This window comes from Patagioenas fasciata, chromosome 13 (assembly GCF_037038585.1).
Source record: "Patagioenas fasciata isolate bPatFas1 chromosome 13, bPatFas1.hap1, whole genome shotgun sequence".
Lineage (NCBI taxonomy): Eukaryota > Metazoa > Chordata > Aves > Columbiformes > Columbidae > Patagioenas > Patagioenas fasciata.
Genome location: NC_092532.1, coordinates 20554598 through 20574048, shown reverse-complemented (window position 1 = coordinate 20574048; position 19451 = coordinate 20554598). Strand labels below are relative to the sequence as shown.

The 19451-nt window shown below is 38.6% G+C and overlaps 1 long non-coding RNA gene across 8 annotated transcripts in view; it reads right to left on the bottom strand.

The window, feature by feature from the left end:
- Positions 1-19451, bottom strand: part of LOC139829040 (uncharacterized) — a 308145-nt gene that overhangs the window by 11375 nt on the left and 277319 nt on the right. For all 8 annotated transcript variants that reach the window (XR_011741255.1, XR_011741254.1, XR_011741249.1 and 5 more), the window contains one exon: positions 7608-7727. This is a non-coding gene — a long non-coding RNA (uncharacterized lncRNA). The remainder of the gene's footprint in view (positions 1-7607; positions 7728-19451) is intronic.

Below are 19451 nucleotides of genomic sequence, written 5' to 3'. Positions count from 1 at the left end.
GTTGAGGGAGCTTTTAGCTGAACTGCAACACTGTACTCCAGAATGCCTTCGAAACACACAGCACAAAGCAGAGGTAGGCACAGAGAGTGTGCACAGAAATGTTAAAACACTCTCAAAACAAGCCCCATAATCATGAATACAGAGCAACAGAGAATTCCATATTTAGACTTATTCAGGTTTTCTGAGTCACAAATTAGCACTTTTAAGAGCTTATCTTTTTCCCAATTGACTTTAATCAAGTGTTTCAGAAGCTGGAAAATGTTTTAAGTGGATAGAGCTCTTAAGAGGAGAGCCCAGGGAACAGAATAGCAACTATTTCGTACTCTCTTTCAATGTTTTTGATTCGCTTTTTTGCTTTGTTGTTGCATTTTTATGCCTTTCAACACAAGCAAAGCACCACAGCTGTAGGTTTCACAAACAAAAAGGGAGGCACAGGCAGAAAGGGACCCTTGCAGGGACAAGTTCAAGCAAAAATTCAAAATCATTTTCTTGACAGTGTCAAGCTGATGACCTTTTAAGTGTTCGCTTTGCTAGGGTATTTAATGCACTTCACGTAGACAAGAGACTGCTATTCTCCAAATGACAGAATCTCCCTCTTTTCCAACAAAGTCACTTTTATTTTTTCAATAATATCCCAGAGAAAGAAAAAATCAACAAACTTTATAATACATGTCTTAAAAGGGCTTTAGCCAAATGAAGTGAGGCAACCCTAGCTAAATTTTAAGGCAAACCGTCTTGGAAAATGTGATTTCAGTCTCCCATGAAGCATGCATACCATGCCTATATCTGTATGGTAATATAGGAGACAAATCTCAAAGAATACTGGATCATAGCAGGATCACGAAGAATTTGTTCTTGTTATCAAGTATATTGAACTGTATCTAAATATGATCTCATTAACATACCATCATTAGATCTTTCGCACAGTGTCTTATAGTGCCTATTCAATTATCATCTCGCACATCTGTCTACTCGCCCTGTGTCCCCCACTGTAAAACCCCACTGCCGCCCCCCTTTGTTCTGCAGCTGTGAGCCACGGGAAGCTGAACCCGTAGGAACTGTCCTTCTCACTTCTGCCTCTGTCTGTACTTCTACCATAAAGTCTTTATCATTTCATTCATACCAGCAAATAAAGGAAAAACAATGTTTGGTACTGATAGATAATGTGAGAGCTATTAGCCAGTGTTTGCTCAGTAGGATTCTGACCATGTTATCGAGGATTTCACCTCACTTTGTCTCCCACAAAAGCAAGAAAATACAGAAACCAGGTGACATCGTGTTCCCACTCACTTTTATACTATTTGTGCATTACCAGGAAACAATTCCTAAAACTAAGGAACTAGTAGTGAAAAGCCATTATTACAATTGTGTCTTCTAAGGCCTCACCTGTAAAACTACTTTTGAAAACGTTACTTTCTCAAAAATATATCAGGTCTTTCATTACCTTATGGAAATAGAAGCAGGTCCAGAGCTGACAAGACTAATGATGAGGCAGTTCCGTGCCATCACTGATTAGGTTATCTAAGTTTCAGTGGTGACTTGAGAAATGTCTTTTGAAGTCATTATGATTTAACAATTAATAGATTTGTTTGATAGCTAGATGCACCCAGATTAAAAAAAGACATTCAGTTGCAGCTACCCATTATTTTGGCTGCAACAGATTCACTGCACACTTTGAAGCATTTTTAGATCCATTTCTGTATAATTGAAAGTGAAAAAATTCAATTCACCAACTTCACTACATTGAAAAAAGAATACCAGCTTCTCTTTTAATAACAAATGTGCAAATAATCATGACTTCAAAACGAAAGGATGAAAGATACAAGTCAAAACTCGGGAATCAGTGATGTTCGCTTACTTTCTATTTTATCAATTTTAATACTTACACAATATTTCTATGATGGTTTTCAAATATTTTATATTGCCTGCATTAGTATATATTGAACTAGACAGTAAATGTTCATCCCACTGTAGTCAATGGCATTTTTTTTTTCTTTTTGAGAGATATTCTTTATTAATTGGTTCTCTTGATCCTGACCCTGTTAATTGTTAACAGTAAAGGGATCGAGAGACCTGGGACTCTGTCTGATCCGAGTTGCAGCTATTGAATGTGCTCTGAATATTTCATTATAAGACTTAATTTTGCACCAAGAGACAACTTGAAATAGCTATTATTTTTTTCTTACTTGTACTTCCCTTTGAATCTTTAAAGCTTTCCTCACTTCTTTCTCCAAAAATGCCTCAAATTCGCCCAAACTTGGTTTTGAAACTTTCCCTATTTCAGAAAATTTAGAATGGATATTTCTATTGAACATTTCTCCTGAAGTGCCATTATTAGGTGAGTATTAAAGTTTATAAATCTATAGAGCTTTTAATAGTACAATAACGGATGTACTTGATTTTTCTACTAAGTACTCTGTATATTTCAGTATATATTTTTCTGGTTTACTGCTTTTATTTCACAGGTGCTTCCATAGAAATTATTAATTCCATAGAAATTATTAATTAAAAGAAGTAGTTTTGTTGATCTGTAATTTAAGTGGCGGATTACAGAGCTACCCTTAATTAACTTTTATCCAAGTTCAGCGAGTGAAAGCTGACTTTCCACACCCCTCAAAAGAAGCTGCATTTCTTCTCCCCATACAGATCTTGAGAATGACTGTGGTGAATAAGTGTGTGCTTTTAAGAAGAAATAACATGATCTGTCTGTTTGTAGGCAAAAGTTTTTCTGAAACATCCTAAATATTTGGTAACACAAAGCTGTATATAAATCATCATAGGCTGAAAATAGTGTGGTATCTGGCAAGTAATAGAGGATGTGGAGTAACAAACACAAACGTTTCAAATTTTGGAATTGGTTCCCATTAATTGAACTACATTTTTTCATTATTTGTCGACTTGTTAATTACGTTTCTGTTTTTCTGACTCAGTCACAACAGCTATCCACTTCCTTTGAAAGATAAAAGTTGGTCGTTTTTATAAATTTGTTTGCCTCGGGTTTGAAACGGTATAGAAAACATCAAATGTTCCAACACTTGACAATAAAATCAGAAGTGGCAGTTTGGAACATTCATTCTAAAATAATCAAAGGAATTCTTTGATGCATACTTCAATAATTATTTAGTACATTTTACTCCTATAAATATGTTTCTTTGCCTTACAGATGCAATGAAGAACTCTTAAAAGATATTTCAAATGAATAATTCAAACACTGACTGACAATATAATTGTTTATATTTTTTCATGCTGGCACATTCACTTTATTCCTTCAATTTATAAACCAAGTTATCACTCTCTGTGATATTTATAAAAGTTGAATAAATAAGAGAAACTTTGCAAAGGTGTCTTGTCAGGGGGTTTTGTGTGTTTGTTTTTTTCACTGTATTTGCTAATCTGTTCCCATTATTTTAGTTCTTTAGTTGAGAGCTTCTGGTACCACTTGTATACAACTTTTGGTAGGATTTTAGCTATAGTGAGAAAATACATAAGCACTGGCAATTAAATTGCCTTATCAATTTTCTGCAGCTTATTAAGTTGTTTTGTTGTAAAGGAAGATTAGTGTCTTCAGAAGAAATAGAAAAGTACCTAAGCAGGAGTCCATGGATTGAAGCTGTGATATCTTGTACAAACCCACCTTCCGAATGAATTCTTAAAGAGCCAGAAGTGAATGGGAATGTAAGGAAATCAAAGAAAATCACAAGCTGAACAAACAAGAACTAAAATACTAACATGGAATTGGAAAATCTTCCATATGCGTGGAAGAATCTCTTAAGGAATGATCTGGGTATCTTGTGAAGCAAATAAAAGTCTTATAAAAAAATGTTAATAAATCCATAAAAAGCAGGACAGCAATAAAGTTACAAAGAGAGATTACAAACTCACTAAGAATACAAATCTGCTTGGGGCGAAACAAAAAGGTATAGGCAGATATAAGAACAAAGCAATAGTAGCAAAGGAGCAGCTTGCGAGATAGGAAATGGAGATCCAGACACTGAGTTATGGGCTACAAGGACAGAAAGGACGTTGAAGTTATGAGCTTGGCTGCAGCAGCAGCAGAAGCAGCTCATATAAAAAAGGAAATATGGACAGAGGTGCTTTCATGTCAGCAAAAGCAGCATCTCCTTTTATCCTTATTTCCCTGTATTGCATTAATGGCTACGGACCAAATGCCATTCAGGCTCAAGGGTGGTTTCCAAGCACGCAGCTCCCATTATGCGCTTCTCACAAAGCCCTTGTGACCAGGGCCATTCCTGATGCTATATCTTAAAATACGTTTTCATTCTGTAACTACTCAAGCTTCCCACAGCTTTCCCACAGGGAGAGAGTGGTCAGGCATTGGAATGGCTGCCCAGGGAGGTGCTGGACTCACCGGCCCTGGAGGTTTTTAAACTGAGATTGGACATGGCGCTTAGTGCCATGATCTGGTCAATGGACTGGAGTTGGACCAAGGGCTGGACTTGGTGATCTCTGAGGTCTTTTCCAACCCAGTCCATTCTGTGATTCTGTGGTTGATTGTTGCAATATTGTCACTTGCCTAAACAAAAGTAACAGGTATTTCTGAAGGTACTTTTTCTAAACGGAAGCCTTAGCTTGGAAAAACAGAGCCTAAGAAATGCTTAACTCATTGACTATTGGGAGACAAAGCCCTCCATGGCTGGGAGGCAGCTGAATGAATAGCTGAGTTTCAGCAAATCAATTATGATTAAATCATGATTAAATTTTAAACGAAAAGAAACACTACCAAAACAAATTCTCCTGGGATCAATGCCACCTTCCCAGTTTTCAGCCAGACAGTTATGTTTAAAAATATTTGGTTCAGAATTCGGGCATCTGCTTTCCTAAGTGTTTGTTTTGCAGGTTTTGTGGTAGAGGGACTGGCAAGGGATGAGGTCTGCTGTTTAAAATTCTGGTTGCGCCTGCCTTCTTTGTTTTCAATTTATTAATTTATTTAACTGATTGAGAAAGATATTTTAAAATTTGTGAAGGTCTCACCGTAATTCCAAATAAAATTAAGTATGTGCTTAAGTACTTAATGGAATGGAAGAAATGGTCACTCTACTATTTGCTTTTTTTGTTTACTGTAGACTTGTACCGGACTCAGTTAATCGCTTTTCAAAAAAATAAATAGAAAACGTTGTTAATTCAATTACTGAGCTGAAAGCACAGAATCAGGCAAGGCAAAACATCACCTACAAAATAGGTAACTTTTTTCTTTTCATTGCAGCAGCACTCCAAGGCAAAAGGACACATGGGCAAAGGGTGGTTATCATTTATAGTACCACTGCATTCTGGGGAAAAGCCTTTTAGACTGTCTTGAGTTCTCAGAGTAAGTTCAAAGGGCAGAAGGTTGCTTAAGTTGATCTCTGACTACTAACACAGGGAAGGAGGAAGGTACTGGAGAAAGGAGGAAGTCAAAACAAACCTAAATCAGAGGGGTTTATATGTTGGTAGTAAACTAAGCTGCCATCAAGCTTTGCCTTTTAAGGGTATTAATATAAATGCGTATTGCTGTGTTGGGGAGGAACGTGTTCCTCTCTTAAAAGCGATGAACTTCACAGCATTTATATGTCCTGCTGCTCTCATAAATGATGCTTCGTAGCATTGATTCTGTCAACACTGTTCCTAATCCTGACATTTTCTGACATTTTCCATTTTGTAAAATAAGAAGAGTTTAAAATTTTTAGCTTTGACCTTGACATAATGAACTGATGGATCACAGCAAGGAAATGGAGATAGTATGATCATATTTGTTCATATATATTCTTCTGGTGCTATTGAAACTGCAGATTAAATTATAGTTTTATCGGAGGTGCCTGGAAAATGCATATTCTTTCTATCGTGGTGGGAAGAAACCCACATTCAAATGGATTTGGACAGAAATCCAAATATAAAAAGTTCAGGAACAGTTTCCAGAATAAAATGCATTGAGGGACAAACAACTGGGTGCATTTTTTTTTCAGCTTGCCCAATTTAACTACTTCACTACAATCTAAATGAATATCCAATTTAAGATCCAGAGAGTTTCCTTTGGTGTTATGAATCAAGCAAGCTGTTATGCTGTCTCCTGGATAGGCAAGAGCTTCGTATATTTAACGCTTAGAACTTGCTTCCTGCTATTGCTAAGCCAAGTCTCACATTAGCTTTGAGGTGTTAAAGCAAGCCTTGCGTTGCCAGCAGTCGCTGTGATCCAAGTCGCTAGAGTACTTGTGCAGGTAACACTTCTCACCAAAAAACAATAATCCAGTTAGGAAGAATTTGGAATAAAATGTTGAGACATTAAAATGGTTACAGTACTAAGACTTGTCTACTCTGCCCAATTCAGGGGCCAGCCAAGCCTGTTGAGAGTCAAAAGGCAGAGGCAAAGCAGTTTCTCTTCTCTCCTTTAACCCCTCTCTTACTTGTGAAAGCACATCATAAAAAGAGCAGTGACATGTAAAAACATTATATCACAAAATTCACACATGAGATACAGATACTCTTGTTTCTGCCCTCTGTTAGTTAAAACAAATGGCATTGTATTGTAAGACCTGCGATCAATCAGACCAACTTGGCTGACAGCATCATGTCATACAATACATTCAATCAGCAATGTTGCATATGTCTCTTTGGACAATCTCAATAGTAAGAATTTAAAATGGATAACAAGTTTCATAGTTTGTTTATAATACTGTTTCATCATCATATTGCTAAGCATCCTCCGCTTGTTCTGTCTTTACTCCCTCCTTAAGAGATCATCTCAAAAGGGCTTTTATGTAATGAAATTCAAGTTCCTATTATTTTTTAACATATACTGCCTTCACATATTATACAGATTGAGAATAGCTGCAGCCAACACCTAGACAGAGCAAACAGGCAGCCATTCTGTCTCAGTCATCCAGGTTTAAAGGAAGGTAGGGAACGTACGCTGTGTCTGGCGCAGCACCCTTTCCAGCAGGATGACAAGCAGTTAGCAACTGACAGCATCATTCCTTCAAGGCACCATCAGGAACCATAGCAAAGGCCAATGATAAACCGTCATCCTGTGAGCTCTGTGCTGCATCTGGCAGCATCACTTACATATAAATTGGTCATGAGCCACACTTCATCAGAATAACTTGAAAAAGGTTTTGCAGGGATGTTTACAGACTCGTATTGCATCTGTAAAAGTCCTTCCTAAATCACTCTGGCCATGAATATCTATTCCCAGTGGGTTTCTGCAGGAAAGAAACAGGGACTGCTGAAGGCAAAATGCATTGAATGACAGGGGACAGAGTGGGGAAGGGCAAGAGCTCAGCCACTGGCAAATGGAAAACATGAGGAGGTACTGCAGGCCACAAGGTGGGACGGGGCTAGGAAAAGGGAGCTGGCAGAGACAGGTGGCTGGTAAGGGTGCAACTGGAAATGAGACGGTTGAAAAGGTTTTAAAAATTTGTACTGACATTTTGGCCATTTCGAGTTCTTCTGTGGGTCTCTCCCATACCAAAATCTAACTGGAAGGATTAAATTTTGGCTTGATAACATAGACATTTCTTTGCTTCTGCGTAAGCCTACTTGACTGCTTCAAAGCATTTTAGATAGGTAGATGTTTACAGATCCCATATACGCAAAGAGAAATACACGTGACTTACCCAGCTTGGGCCGGGCATCCTCTCTCAGTCTCCATCACCTGCTCCCTCCAGCCATGCGAGACGAAAGCCCTTCAGTTCAGCACGAACCTCGGCACACAGAGCTGAAGGCTGACAAAGGGCCTGAGCAGATGACAGGGGCATCAGCATTGTAAGTAAATCTCTCCAGATACGCATTCAACAAAAAATGATCATAACTTTCTGACACACAATCAAGGTTGAGGTTATCTGCGAGTTCCTTTCATGGGGAAATCTATAGAATTTAAAAACAGAAACAAGACAAGGATCTTAGAGCCATTTGTCCACTCTCTCACCTCTTCCGACAAGCTCAAGGACAAGCCTGCAAAAGGCTGACGGTGCTGGTTTCAATGTTGTTTATCTTCAGCATGATCCATATCGCCAGTTTTAACTTAAATCTACTGCTTTGTCTTCCAAAGAGGGACAAATGCTTTAAATAAATCTGCCTTTCCTGCGCTCCGTGTTAGCACTTCATTTTCTCTAAGCCCAGTAAGGAATCTATCCTGATTTAGCAGACATCTGAGAGTCAAGAGTAACAACATCGGTCACAAAATCCTCAGCACTGCTCCAGAACACCTTGTAGCAAATGTCTTGGGTCAGTAGATTGAACTACATTCGGAACAGAGGCAGATTTTCCCATGTTGTGTACTAATGTCTTAGGCAAATCTTATTGGAGTCAAAGAAAACGACCTGGTCCTTTTGCCTGTCAAAGGCAGCTGCTTCCCCCACCTTACAGGCCTCATGTTTCTCTCCGCTTCCTAGATAGCAACCACTAAGTGAAATTTGGGGAAGAAAACTCAATGTCCCACAAAGGAGAAGTCCATGACTACGTCCAGAATATGAGGAAGACAACCACCCTGTGTTGTAAACAGCCATGTCAGTGGGAAAAGGCCGTTTGCTTATTTTATTTTCCCACTAAAACTGTAACTGCCATGTAAACTCGTTAGTAAAAAGATCAGAGATAGTCACTACAGTGCTAGTCAGAAATGCCAGGCACTGGAGAAATCAGAACTTTAATTTGAATTTTGAACAGAACGAAGCCTTAACATAGCTAAAGCTATTTAAATATGGCAAAAATTAGCTGAATGAATGAATGAAAGAAAATAACACAGCTGGTGACTATTTAAAAAGGAAGAGCAAGACTGAGCTTTTGTAAGTTCAAACAAGGATGTCAGAAATAAATTCTTATAAACTATGCAAAATCAGATGTTGTACAAATACACAACTCTATATCTATTTATCTCTCCAGATCAAGGTTTTGACAATAATTAATCATAATGAAGGTTTCTCCAAGAAAATTCAAAAATACTTAACTCTGAAAGAGCCTGTAAATGTTTGGTTAAGTAAGTTCATATATATATATATAGATAGATAGATATAGATAGATATAGATAGATATAGATAGATATAGATATATACACACGCACACACACACATTTGAAAGTAATTTACTGCAAAGTCCTTCTAGAAGCATCTCTTCTTTTTGTATATTATTTATCTTCACCAAATTATTCTGCAGCATCTGGGAAGACTAATTTAGGCAAAGAAAATTTCCAGCTAAAACCAACATCCAACTTTTTAATAGTTTTTGGACTCCAGCAACATAATAGCTGCTCAGAGAGTATAGAGACTGCTCCACCCTCGTGCTGGGCTGACTCCAGCAGCTGCCTAACACACGTCTCGAAGCTCTTGAGTAGTTTATTTTGCCATCAGAACATTACAAAATGTAAAGTTTTTCCTCTGCAGGCAGAAGACTTAAGTGGGTCAGGATCAGCATATTAACCTGAGCATCCTGCACACTTACAGTTCTACCTCCCTAAAGAAATGTTGGGTTTTTTTGCACGGAATCCCAGCATTGTCCAGCAGAATTAATCTCGCACAAATGATGCATCTAGTTTTTAAAAAGAGAGAGAAAATTAAAAGGAGGTATAATAAACTCAGGAGCTGTGCAGATGAAAAGCTCCAAGCCGTTGAGGCACTGATAAAACGGAAAGGCCCAGCTGTGTATCTGTCCCTACAGCCCTACTAGCGGCCCTTGCTCCCACTATTGCCAAGGCTACTGATAATGCAGCACCTTTTGTAATAATACACACAATAGTTCTCTTAGCTCCATATTCTCATGGCTTGTATAGGTCTGCTTAGTTTGATGTCAGAGCGTCTTCTGCAAGCCAAATCATTTCTTTTCATGGTAAACTCTCCGGGACTTGGCTTGGGATTTTTTGATGAAAATGACTTATTTTTAAAGTTTGATAGGTTTGTAAAAGTATTCTAATTTCTCTGCTTTTCCACTTACTCCTTACAGGTTAGCATGGCCCCGCAAAATCCTTTAGTGGTAAAAATTTGGACTAAATCCACTCTAGATCAGCTAAAAGATGAGGAACGAAGGAGAAACAAGACTGCTGAAGATTGGTTTCTGCTTCTGCTCCAACGCAGAGGCGCAGCCGTTCCCTTTCCTGGCACAGGATCTCGCTGGCCCCTGGGCCAGGCAGAGCCTGCACGGCGCTGTGCCTGGAGGCCTCGGCCATTAACTCACCTTGACAGCATTAACTTGTCTCTTCTTCAACAAAGCAGAGGAGCGTCACTTAGGAGCCTCCCAAACTAAATGGGTGGCCTACACGGTCTTCTATTCACAGGTATTCAACAGGTAGAACATTCCAAGGTATCATGGCTTTAAAAGCCCAGCTTTCTGTTTTAGACTCTCATTCCTTCAGTATTGAGTCCAATCACCTCCAGCACCACTGAACAACTGCAAAAACTTGATAGCACAATGTAATTGCCAGTTTTTATATACATTCTTAAAATAGGTACATTCCTCATAGAGGTTCTACAGGATAAAAGTGATAGCAGAGACAATTAAAGAACTGAAACAATAGAAGCAGATTAGAGAATTATAGCAAGCAAGAATTAGAAAAAAATCCAAACAAAATGTCCTTCTTCCTTGGCTTAAATAAACAACAATTTCAGACACTGGAATAAACTACTCAGAACCAGAAAAATTCACTCACTATGAATAACGAAGAAAACACCTACCAGTGCTACAGGAAAAAATATGTATAAAGAATCGTCTATCAGTTCATGTAACTGAAGCTCCTGAAATGAACTTCATCTTAAACATTTCAGGTATTGAAGCCAGTGGAAAAATACAGTAATTTACTTATTCCAAATATGGGTGTTCAACACATCACCAGTTAAAAGGCACAATCTTTATAGTAAGTTATTTCCATTCCCACTGTTAACACTTTGCACAAGACAAGACGTCCCCTGCTTGTGTTAAAGCCCCAGCCTTCTAAATCTAGTGCTGTGATTCTGTCTGTAGCAGGTCAAACAGAAACTTGGTATTTCGAGTATATCAGATACAGCCTCAGCGAAAATGCATGGTAGCACTCTCTCATCTATTTGATACTAGTAATACTATTTGATTAACTTTAGGGCTCACTTGTATACACTTTTTGGTAGATGCTCTCCTTTCTTATGCAGAGCAAAAAAAGGTCAGCTCCCTTAAACAAAAACACAACTGTTAAAACACAAATAGAATTACACAACAGTGGGTTTCCTCTAACCTTGACTATTATAAATAAAACATTTTTTCTATATATATTATAGATCATATAATATTTTCATATTGTCAGGAAGTAATACAGGTTTTATTACACATCATATTAAAAACACAGCAAGTTTTTTTGTTGTTTTTTTTTTTTTTTTCATGGTAAAAATAAGGGTAAAATAAAAGGATTTGCAGCAAAGTACTTTGGAAAACATTCATCTTACACTCCAATCAATCTGCTAGTGAAAAGATACTTGACTCAATCTGTCAGCAAAGTCAGACATGTATCTAATCAACTCAATGGAAATCCTTTACAAACTCAAGCTATGATGAATTCTATAACCTTACTTGAAGAAATGGCACGCCTTACACTCACATGCATGGTAATAGGGATGAAATCTGAAGTCTGAATACCTGATCAAGGCATTTCTTTGTTTCATGAAAGCAATCACTTCATTAAGTGTTTAAGCAAACATCACTGTTCTGTCAAAGGATGAAACCTCTAAATAATGACCTTGGAACTCCCATGACAGAAACATTCTAGATTATATGACTAGACAAATTTTGAATATCTGCTCAGTGCAATATATCTAAATAAGAAAAAATATGAAATATGAGATTTCCAACCAGTATTCTTGCAGATTTCCTGCAACACAAATCTATCGTGTTGGCATAATCAACATAAAATATTATGCATTTAAGTGCAGCATGGACAAAACAAATGGAACTACTTTATAGTTCTATCTTTGCTCACCTGAAAGTCCAGGTCAACTTTAAATTTCACTGGTAATCAGATCCTTCATTACCTTATGCTTCCAACCGCCACATTACAGAAAGCAATAGGGTAACCTGATATATTAAGGATGTTCAATTCTTATTTCAATCACATCCAGAGGTTACAAAACAGCTGCTTCTTAAAAATCAAGCTGCAGATGGAATGACAACACAGTCAAAACTAGGGCTCAGCTCTACCCGTGTTAGTTTTTACTGTCAAGTTCAGATACTGTTGAAACCTATTAAGAAGCATCACGAAAAGCAGCAGTCTAGCTGCACATCTCATTCAAATCCCAAACGGGCTTTCCAGTGCGTGCTTTGCTCAGGGGCCCCGCAGTTACTGGGGAACTGACTCCCCAGCGTTTTCACTTCAAGCTGTCTCAGGTCAGGAGCTCCTGTAGCCACGCTACAAGGTGGGGCAGTGTGACAACAGCGATCTTCACCATTCTTCCCTTTGGATAATCGCATTCCTCCGCTGTAGGAGGGGAAAGCTGTCCCCGAGCCGCCGTGGAAGGGTGCGGGGGCTCCCGAGAACGCTGCCCTCCCAGCACCGTGGCCTGCGCTGCCTATTGTGGGGTGACAGCCAAACACAAAGCCACAACAATGAGGTTGTTTCCTCCAGCCACAGCCTAAACGTGCTTTGTTCTGGCAAAGCAGACCTTCACTTCACATTTGACAACTCTGCTTTTAGCTGGAAGCTGTGCAAGAGGCTGCAGAAAAGCAGAGGGAGAAAAAGCAGAAGGACAGAACAAAAGGTATGGAAATAGAGTTTACGATAAAGGTTGAGGACATTCTTTCCCACTAAGAATGAGGACATACTATTCTATATAAAATAGATATGCTAAGACATACAACTCATTTGGGAAAGAAACCTCACAGAGAGGTCAGGCACTGTAGTGGAAAACGTCTACTGATTCCAGGGCAAGGTTTTACCTTAGTTATGTTGAACAATAAGGTTAAAAGCCTGACCAGAATAATGTTTTGTCAGATGATGTCAACCCCTTGGCTTAGTTTATATTGGAAACCGGGTGAAGAGGGTATCCTAGGGAAATATCACCTTCACTCAATAGCAGGAGGCCCCAGAAGCTCTCCGAGACACACAAGAGCGCAAGCACCTGCTGTGCTTTTCCTGAAACCTCGTCATCCGCCACATGGAAAAGGGAGACAGACAGAGGGAGGGAGGTGTTGAGCCCCAGCGTGGGTAGCTGTATTGCTGACATTTAGCAACAGTAGGCTGACTTTCACTGCTGAAAGGGAGCCAGAAAGGCTCAGAAAGAAAGTTTGCAGTATCTGAGAAACACCGCAAAGACAGAACTAAAATATTAAGCAGAGCAACGCAGCAATTGCTATTTAAATGACAAGCAGACACCGAGTTTGGAGGAGGGTAACTATGGGAACTTCTTCCATTTCGAAGAGATTGCAAATCAAGGCCATGGCCCACTGCTCAGGACTTATGAAAATTTGTAGACCAGATTCTCAGCTTGTGTGGTGACTTGGTCTTAAGTGAACCCAACTTGATTTACACCAGCCAAGAGTGCAGCCCTAGCACATTATTAGATTTACAGAGATAAAAGATATATGTCACAGTGTTAGAAATAAGTCAGTTTATAAAAGTTAAAACGAATAAATAAATCCAATTTCAGAGCAGCTCCTGATCTCTGAAGGGTATTATAACTACAGTGATTATGATGGCAAGTAATGATAAAACATGCTAGCGAACGCAACAGATATGTCTGAGACTACAAAACAAACATTCTGTAATTCAAATTCCCTCGTTCCATTTTGATGCTGTCTGTTCACATCTAAACAGGTGCTCTGGGAAACAACACCACACAAAAGGCCTCTCTGTCTACGAATATGTGACACGAAATGACCCAATATCTTCATGAGTAATTTTTCAGTCCCAGTACCGAAATTTATATTCCCAGTGCTAGAGAGTCAGGTTTACCACAATCAACCACTCTGTTGTCCACCACTTAAAATACAGCTTTGCATATGTTTTTACATTAAAAACCCAGTACCATTTAAACAAAGCATAATTTACAAGGATTTGTAATTTGAGTACAAAATGAGTGGCACTTTTCTTGGTTTGATCTAGGTTGACTTACCATGATAACTTTTTGTTTGTTTGTTTCAATGATGTGTCTGCTATTTTATTCATTGTTCATTTTGGACACTGTTCCTAATGCACGAGCAAAGGTTTCTGAAAAATACCAGTGAAGACCTGAACAGGAAAACCTGACAAAAGCTGGGATTTTACAAGTCACATCATCCTTGGCTGCGAGGATGTTATAGATACAAACTGGAAAGGCAAGAGCACATTATTTTCAACTGTAGCTGGTGAAAAATCACATACACATCTGATGATTGTAGACATTATAAGTGTAATGTGGGGTTCCACTGAATAAAATGAAATACAGAGGGAGAAATAAATCTTTGACTAATTTAAAGAAAGGCACACACAGACCTTAATAACATATAGCTCCACTGCCTGCAGCCTATGGCTTCCTCCTCCCACAAATAAATTTTGGGCTCTTTCTTGTTGAATAGAGGCCATTGTCACAAGAAGTCTGCATTAATATTCTCACCATAAAGGCATAACTGTTCTAACAAAGAGCTTGCAGCAGAATAAGTCTTATCTGCAAAAAAAGAATATCATTACGGGTTCCAATAAGAAAGAAGTAGATGGAAGGACGTTGAAGAAAGAACAGAAAACTGCTGCAAGAAGATAAATTATTTACACAGAATTCCATATTTGTTTTAAAGTCACATTCTTCTAAGCCATTGACTGTAGAAAAGAAACAAAGAGGTGCTGAAAGATAAATGATAGTCTAAAAACTACACACAGTTCACTTAGCAAAATAAGTGAAGAGTAAGAAATATAAACAGTATGGCAAAGATGCTAAAATCAACAGGCTGATCTAAGCCATATTTATTAGCGTTAGTTTTTCTGTAAAAATGTACAATTGCTCTTTTCTCATAAGTGCTTCACACTAATCCAAGCTGTATTTTGGGAGTTTGTTGTGTACGTGTCAGCTTTCATAGAAGTGAGATGCGGTTATTAGGCTTTTAAATAAAATATGTGAAACTCAGAAGATGGTCAAGATCATTTGTGCATTTTAATTGAATAACTGCTGGGAAAAAAAAAAATAAAGGTATTTTTATCACATCACATCTTAATAGTGCCTTTGGATTAAATACTAATTAATTTGCCACCAAAGTTTGCTGTTAATCAGTTCCATGTCAGCATACATTCTGAGTGACATTTAAATTATAAAGTATAGTGGGATTATCTGCAGTCTTGCAAATTACCTCTTTATAAAAGTCAAAGTAAACATTATGCACTCAACAGAGGTATCATTAGTCCCCTGTTTACTCTCTGTATGGTTCTTTGGATTATAGGTTGCTTCAGTATATAGATATAACACTTAGATCACCTTAGAAAAAAAGAAGTTGTAAGTTTAAGGCTGACCTTCGAAGATCCAGCCTCCAAAGACCAACCTCATTAACAATTGTCTCATTAGGTTTATGTGCAGCTGACGGTGATTCTCCACAGTAGAGACTAAACCGAGTCCCCCATGGAGAACTGAAAATGCTCGTGATTCCATCATCAGTACATTGGCCTTGACTCAAGCTCTTAGAAACAGTCTAAAAACTACAGGAAATTACAATCCAGCTGGGAGACGTATGAGGAGGAGCTCAGCTTCTATCTTACCTCTGTATGAAAAATTTCCATCAACTAAACTGAACAACTGAAGAAACATATATGAAAACAGAGGGAAAAATGGGTGGATGAAGCAACTAAAAGAAATTATTGGTGTATCTGTAACAGTATCAAAAATCGCTACTGTGGTCTTATATCAAAAAAAGTAATAGAAAATCAATTCAATAAATAAGCAAACCATTCTGTTGAAAGATGGAGAATTGGGACAAGAAGGGAGAGAATTCATTTTTAGTCTTTCTCATGTTTGAACAGTCGATTAGTATTTCATAAAAATTATAATTGAAGTGTCAGTTCCTTTATATAATGTAAACTAAGGAAGGAGGCAGTATGAGGGGACTCAGAATCATCCGACTGATTTTTTTATTAAAAAGCCATTCACTGAGACTGAGTGTGTACCGTATATATCACCATATATGACAGACACATCCATTAAAGCAGAATTTCAACAGTGGACATGAAGATCTTCATGGCAAAATTCTAAATTTGTCACAGCACAGAAGAAATAAAATAATAATTTCTATTGAGATGGACAGATTCCAGTGGCCTCTTACTTGGTCTCAGATCTAAAGCATAAACACGGAAAAATCTTGAGGGATGACTCTCAAAATCTGACAAAACCCTTTGGGGCACAATGAAATAAAAAATGATAGAATATTAGTTCTAATTTTGGTTTCATAGTCAAAGTTTCCAACAATCTTGAACTCGTCCACTAATCTCAAACCAACAGCTGACTGTAGGTATAGATTTAGGGATTAGTCAAGTGCAATCACAGGGCAAAGGAAAATGTCTCGAGAAGACAAAAAACACTAAACCTCCTGACCACCCACATATGTAAGACACATTTTTCATTTATCATCACAACTGCTAGTATGTGAAGCTGCACCCAGATGGAGCAAAAATAACAAGTATGGGGGAAGGCATGCTGTATGCAGTGTCTTTGCCCTGGCCTCACCTAATTCATGTAGTCCTTACACAACCCACTTGGAATTTGTGCACAGGGTTCTTGTGCAGTAAACTCACCTTATTCGTTCTCCTTTGGCTCCACCATCACCGCTCAGCAGAAAGGAGTAATTGTCCTTATACATAGGTGGGAGAGTGAGATAGTTACCAAGGAAACAGGCTTAGTTTGACAGAGATCTGGAAACCCAAGCCCAGCTGGAGATGAGAAATCTGAGTATCCTCCCCCAGAAAGCATTTGAAAACTAGATGCAATCTGGCAGCAATTAAAACCCAGTTAACTCTTACCTTTCTTCCCTTTGTGAAGCCATCTTTCATTTTATTTATCTACTTTATTAATAATTCTCTTCTTTGGCTAAGTGGATTCTAAGATAATAGTTATGAACACTCCTGAGAGCCCATGTCTAACAAGGACACACAGGTACTTCTTTCCATTTAGATGGATGACTACTCTTCTGTATTCAGGTTAGGAAAGTCCAAGTTGTGTCCCTAGGTACACATGTGGCACTGTCACTGTAAACGAAATTCAATCAACATAACCAAGACCAGAATTTCTCCTAAGGCTAAAACTCAGCCCGCAGTTCAGTACAGTACAGACATGCCATTGATTACTTGGAGAAGTGCTATAAAAATGATTAAAAGCACCAGGATAGATCCTGAGCTGGTGTAAATCAGCGGCAGCCCCATTAATTTACTCCTAGCCGGAGGAGAGCTAATCTAATTTACACAAGCTAAGGATCTGAGGCCATCACATTTGAAGAAGAGGATAGTGGAAAATGATACTGCACAGAGGAGATACATCAGTGGAATGTAAAGACAGCAACAAAACAAGGATAGGGAGGAACTGTTGGAGGTGGTTTGAGATGAAGAGTCCAAGAGTAATGGCCACGAGCTACACACAGGAAGATCCACTGCAGAGAGTAAATATGCGTCTTAAAGGATGGACTTACAAGATAATCTTTTCCTCAGAGAAAGGACAGACAAATAGCATTTCCAGGTGCTTTCCCTAGAAAGCTACATTTGAATCTGAATTTTATCTTAACATTAACTACTCAAGTCTAAAAGCGATCATAAGTGTGTTTCTTGTGGGAATCCATGACTACAGTTTCACCTTTACAGAGGTGAAGCAGAAATCCCCAACAATTTGCACTTATGTGGAAATGTACATCAGAAAGTTAAGGAGTTTTTTTTCCAGGCAAAAAATCATACTGAGATATAAGACAGACAATGATATAAATGATAAATTATACTGAGATATAAGAAAGAAATTGTCTCTATATAGACTTTCCCCAGAAAAGTAATGGTGGTGAATGAATAACCGGCACCTTTCATGGTTTAATAATTTTTTTGCCATATTTCAGGAAAAAGAGGTAGTCAAATGAGAGAGAAATGGAGCCACAGCTTTGGTGCAGAGAAACCTTCACAGCTGAATTCATTAACAGGCTTTCTACAATCATCTTGAGTGTCACAGTTGTACATTTCAGATCTAGAAGACAAAATCTATAAAGGCTTCTGAGCTCCATGAAAACAAAAAACAAATTGGTATCACGGCAAGGCAAATTAAATTTAATTATTTTAACAGTTGCAATTGTCTCTAAAATGAACTTCTGCTAAACCTGTGGGATTGTGGTAACGTATTATCAAGGCTGTTAAAAATGAAGGCTGTTGTTAGCAACCTCAGTTAACTGATGGATGAACTTTGCATAATGTCTCCCGAGGGTGCCCAAGCCTTGAGCAGCCAGCTCGGCCTCTCCCCGCAGCTGAGGAGGAAAGGGGCACGGTCCAGACTGAGCCGACACAGGCAGGTTTCACAAACGATGGGCTGATTATGCTCAAAGGTCCAAAAAAAGACCCTTCCAACAGCCAGTTCACATCACCACACGCTCTCCCTGCCACAGGAACCTACCACATTAAGCACGTGTGATTTGTTAATCCCCTTTTCCCCACTGAGCTACTCCTGTGGTCGCCCTGGACGCGAGGTCTAGCGAGCGCTGCCTTTGTGAACCTGTGAGCGACCGGACTATGTTCTGTGGGTCTGCCCTCCTGCAGCAGCAACAAATCTTCCCCACATCAAATCTGAATTTGCTATGATGCAGAGTTTAACCCATCCAGGTGATGACTTGGAGGACGTGTTCTGTATCACTGTGAGTTCTCCTGGAAGTCCAAACTCTACATTCATCTAGTCTACAGTTATCAAAGAGACACTAATTTTCCTCTTTAGGAGCGTGGGATTTAGAAATAATATTAACCAGTTTATTAATAATTATTCGTAATAACTATAATTAATAACACATATACAGTATTTTTCTATTATTTCTCCCCTAGCGTTCAGGCAATTCTGCAAACACTACTTAAAAGCCTGAAGAAGCCAAGTATCAGGCAGAGTGCGGTTCTTCTGAAACTCTATTTAAACTGCTCAGCGGTGGGTAAAGGGGAGGCAGAGGAACAGCCCTGCACTCCCAAGGCCCCTCTGAGATTTAACTCATCAGCCACCCATTGCTGGTGGATTCCAGCAGTGGGAATATGGAACCTACTCTACAGAGACCAGAAGCCACCCTGGCATATACAATAGCAAAGCCTAAACTATGGCTTTCCAATTGATCTGCTTGTTTTTAATTTTCACTTCCTTTGACAGTGATTGTATTTTATCTTTTGTCTGTTCAAATACTGTAGGACACTTGCATCTGATTAGAGGAGACTATTGAAACAAATGGTCTATTTAAGTTGAATAGCATATTACAGCTGCTGTTTCTCCTATGTGTGTATTTCCTTTCTGGACAGTCATTAGTGTGACCCATATGGGTAGGTCAGATTTTTTCCACACTTCTAT